The following is a 4896-nucleotide window of genomic DNA, read 5'->3' on the forward strand; positions in this document are numbered from 1 at the left end:
AAGATTGGGAGAACGTCATATGGTCAGATGAAACCAAAATGTTACTTTTTGGTAAAAACTCAACTCGTCGTGTTTGGAGGACAAAGATGTGATTTTGGAGCATGCGGGCATTGATCCCACTACCTCATGAATGCAAAGTATTTGAGCTAATTCCCCAGCCGTTTGGAAATTCCGCAAGAAGCAACCAAGAGGGTCCAGTCTTGTCAGGCTATGCTGTTGGTTGACTTGTTAGTTTATGCGCCAGCACTTGCAGAGGCTCGGTGCATCTCAACAATTGCGCCCAATAGCTAGTGGCCGGTTAGCTCAGTTGGTTAGAGTGTGGTGCTAATAAAGCTAATAAAATTGAGAGTCACATGCATGTAAATTGTCATGGGTGCCACAGAATCTAAAGGTCCATGGTTCGATCCCGGGTTTCGGAATTTGTATTTGTTCTTTCTTCATGCTCTGCCTTCAAGGGAACTATCCACAGCTTTGTTTGTGGGCCTCAATGGTGTGTGCTACGCTGCTCCTCTGAAAGTAAGTAATGTCTTGCATTTTCATCTGACATTGTGACATCAGTATTACATGAGAGTTGCTTGTCATTGTTACATGACAGTTTCTTGTCATTGTTTACACGACAGTAGGTTGTCGTAAGACAAGGCTGCATGAAGTGTGAACTGGAGTTTTCTTGGATCCATAAAACAATGTGATTTTGGAGCATGCGGGCATCGATCCCACTACCTCATGAATGCAAAGTATTTGAGCTAATTCCCCAGCCGTTTGGAAATTCCGCAAGAAGCAACCAAGAGGGTCCAGTCTTGTCAGGCTATGCTGTTGGTTGACTTGTTAGTTTACTCGCCAGCACTTGCAGAGGCTCGGTGCATCTCAACAATTGCGTCCAATTGATAGTTCACGTTTAGCTCAGTTGGTTAGAGCGTGGTGCTAATAACGCCAAGGTCATGGGTTCGATCCCCGTACTGGCTATGATGTACTTTTGACTGTCAAAATTGTGAGTCACATGCATGTGAATTGTCAAGGGTGCCACAGAATTTAATTTAGTGAATTGCCGAAATAGCTCATTTAGAAGAGCGTTAGACTGAAGATCTAAAGGTCCCTGGTTCGATCCCGGGTTTCGGCATTTGTATTTGTTCTTTCTTTCTGCTCTGGCTTCAAGGAAACTATCCACAGCTTTGTTTGTGGGCCTCAATGGCGTGTGCTACGCTGCTCCTCTGAAAGTAAGTAATGTCTTGCTTTTTCATCTGACATTTTGACATCAGTGTTACAGGAAAGTTGCTTGTCATTGTTACATGACAGTAGGTTGTCGTAGGACAAGGCTGCATGAAGTGTGAACTGGAGCTTTCTTGGATCCACAAAAAATAATGTTTTTGGGGAATGCGGGCATCGATCCCAATACCTATAGCATGCTAAGCAAACACAATACCAATTGATCAAATTCCCCAGCTGTTTGGAATTGCCACAAGGAGCAACTAAGAGTGTCCAGTCTTGTCAGTCTATGCTGTTGGTGGACTTGTTAGTTTGCGCTCCAGCACTTGCAGAGGCTCGGTGCATCTCAACAATTGTGCTCTGTAGCCAGCGGCTGGTTAGCTCAGTTGGTTAGAGTGTGTGATACGCTGCTCTCTGAAAGTAAGTAATGTCTTCTTTCTCATCTGACATTGTGACATCAGTATTACATGAGAGTTGCTTGTCATTGTTAAATGACAGTTTCTTGTCATTGTTTACATGACAGTAGGTTGTCGTAAGACAAGGCTGCATGAAGTGTGAACTGGAGTTTTCTTGGATCCATAAAACAATGTGATTTTGGAGCATGCGGGCATCGATCCCACTACCTCACGCATGCAAAGTATTTGAGCTAATTCCCCAGCCGTTTGGAAATTCCGCAAGAAGCAACCAAGAGGGTCCAGTCTTGTCAGGCTATGCTGTTGGTTGACTTGTTAGTTTACGCTCCTAGCACTTGCAGAGGCTCGGTGCATCTCAACAATTGCGTCTAATAGCTAGTGGCCGGTTAGCTCAGTTGGTTAGAGTGTGGTGCTAATAACTGCCAAGGTCATGAGTTCGATCCCCGTACTGGCTATGATGTACTTTTTGACTGTCAAAATCGTGAGTCACATGCATGTGAATTGTCAAGGGTGCCACAGAATTGAATTTAGTGAATTGCCGAAAATAGCTCAGTTGGGAGAGCGTTAGACTGAAGATCTAAAGGTCCCTGGTTCAATCCCGGGTTTCGGCATTTGTATTTGTTCTTTCTTTATGCTCTGGCTTCAAGGAAACTATCCACAGCTTTGTTTGTGGGCCTCAATGGTGTGTGCTACGCTGCTCCTCTGAAAGTAAGTAATGTCTTGCATTTTCATCTGACATTGTGACATCAGTATTACATGAGAGTTGCTTGTCATTGTTACAGGAAAGTTGCTTGTCATTGTTACATGACAGTAGGTTGTCGTAGGACAAGGCTGCATGAAGTGTGAACTGGAGCTTTCTTGGATCCACAAAAAAATGTGCTTTTGGGGAATGCGGGCATCGATCCCACTACCTATAGCATGCTAAGCAAACACAATACCAATTGATCAAATTCCCCAACTCTCTGGAATTGCCACAAGGAGCAACCTAAGAGTGTCCAGTCTTGTCAGTCTATGCTGTTGGTGGACTTGTTAGTTTGCGCTCCAGCACTTGCAGAGGCTCGGTGCATCTCAACAATTGTGCTCTGTAGCCAGCGGTTGGTTAGCTCAGTTGGTTAGAGTGTGTGATACGCTGCTCTCTGAAAGTAAGTAATGTCTTCTTTCTCATCTGACATTGTGACATCAGTATTACATGAGAGTTGCTTGTCATTGTTAAATGACAGTTTCTTGTCATTGTTTACATGACAGTAGGTTGTCGTAAGACAAGGCTGCATGAAGTGTGAACTGGAGTTGTCTTGGATCCATAAAACAATGTGATTTTGGAGCATGCTGGCATCGATCCCACTACCTCACGCATGCAAAGTATTTGAGCTAATTCCCCAGCCGTTTGGAAATTCCGCAAGAAGCAACCAAGAGGGTCCAGTCTTGTCAGGCTATGCTGTTGGTTGACTTGTTAGTTTACGCTCCAGCACTTGCAGAGGCTCGGTGCATCTCAACAATTGCATCCAATAGCTAGTGGCCGGTTAGCTCACTTGGTTAGAGCGTGGTGCTAATAACGCCAAGGTCATGAGATTCGATCCTCGTACTGGCTATGATATACTTTTTGACTGTCAAAATTGTGAGTCACATGCATGTGAATTGTCAAGGTTGCCACAGAATTGAATTTAGTGAATTGCCGAAATAGCTCAGTTGGGAGCATTGTTAGAATGAAGATCTAAAGGTCCCTGGTTCGATCCCGGGTTTCGGCATTTGTATTTGTTCTTTCCTTCTGCTCTGGCCTCAAGGAAACTATCCACAGCTTTGTTTGTGGGCCTCAATGGTGTGTGCTACGCTGCTCCTCTGAAAGTAAGTAATGTCTTTCTTTTTCATCTGACATTTTGACATCAGTGTTACAGGAAAGTTGCTTGTCATTGTTACATGACAGTAGGTTGTCCTAATAGGTTGGTTCAGAATATGGCCATTTTTGACATGAATTTAAAAATGCCTCAGATAGGACCAAAAAAGTGTCTGGAGCTATCCGTCAGGGTAAGAGTGACAACAGGTTTCCACATGTCAAAATGGGGGAAATCTTAGAAAATGGCTTAATGGTTATTCATGAGAATCGTGAGAATCGTGAGTGTATCATGGGATCTCACCTGAAATCTGTGGCTTGACTACAAACCTGTAACCTATGCTACTGTGGCCTATAGAGCTAGAAGGATGGATAACCAGGTGTGTAAAGGTGTGAGGTGGGATCCTATCCCAAATGGACAACTAATCCCTATGTACTTGTGGAGATCTGAGAGGATATGATTGGTATAAGAAACACTACTCAACTTCAACCTCCGGAGGGGTCAAGAAAATTCAATTTCGTTGTCGGCAGGATTCGAACCTGCGCAGGAAGATCCTAATGGATTTCTAGTCCATCGCCTTAACCACTCGGCCACGACAACAGTCTTTTCAGCAGTGAATGGGCCACCAGGCATAGCCTACAGAAAGTGATAATTTTACAACTGAAAGACAATGCAGTAACTCATTAACTCATTATAATGCAATAAAATGAAATGTTCCCCTCATTCATTATTAAGTACAGCTGTTTTCTAATTTCCTTGATCTTTGGTCAGCTCCAGAAGGTTTTCATTTGAGAGTGTTTATTATAAATTGTTATTTCATCATCTTATTATTACTGCTAAGCAGCATGACTCCTGAGAGGCACTAAAAAACTGTCAGAAGTGGGATTTGAACCCACGCCTCCATGGGAGACTGCGACCTGAACGCAGCGCCTTAGACCGCTCGGCCATCCTGACTACAGCACAGTACCTGGGTATCGGGTTAAAGAGTATGGGGTAAAAGTAGAACTAGGCACAGCAACGCAATCACCACAGAGACCAGTAAATGTATGCACGATACCGACTTGCACTTTCAATAGTCATTTGTTTTTATCAATGAAAAACTCCAGTCATTGATTTAACCTCAATATGGCCTTCAATGGAAAAGAGTAGTAAATCGTCATTGAATGAACGTTAAACTGGTCTCAGAATATGGCCATTCTGATATAAATGATAAAATTCCTCAGATAAGACCGAAAAAGTGTCTGTAAATATCAGCAATCATCAGGGTAAGAGTGACAACAGGTCCACATGGGGGAAATCTTAACAAATGGCTTAATGGGTATTTTCAACGGAATCGTGTTATTTATTTTTAGGGTTTAACAAGGCAGCTCACCTGTGACCTGTGGCTTGACTTTAGATGTGGCCAGTTCGATTACCCTGCAGACTTTAAGAGTGTCTTCAGAATATGGCCA

At 43.3% G+C, this 4896-nt stretch overlaps 2 non-coding genes across 2 annotated transcripts; both read right to left on the bottom strand.

The window, feature by feature from the left end:
- Positions 1 to 3963: 3963 nt before the first annotated feature.
- On the bottom strand, positions 3964 to 4045 carry trnas-aga (transfer RNA serine (anticodon AGA)). The gene has a single exon. It is a non-coding gene; the product is annotated as a tRNA-Ser (tRNA).
- A 271-nt stretch (positions 4046 to 4316) lies between these two features.
- On the bottom strand, positions 4317 to 4399 carry trnal-cag (transfer RNA leucine (anticodon CAG)). The gene has a single exon. It is a non-coding gene; the product is annotated as a tRNA-Leu (tRNA).
- Positions 4400 to 4896: the final 497 nt, after the last annotated feature.

This window comes from Oncorhynchus kisutch, unplaced genomic scaffold (assembly GCF_002021735.2).
Source record: "Oncorhynchus kisutch isolate 150728-3 unplaced genomic scaffold, Okis_V2 scaffold1518, whole genome shotgun sequence".
In the NCBI taxonomy this organism is placed as follows: domain Eukaryota; kingdom Metazoa; phylum Chordata; class Actinopteri; order Salmoniformes; family Salmonidae; genus Oncorhynchus; species Oncorhynchus kisutch.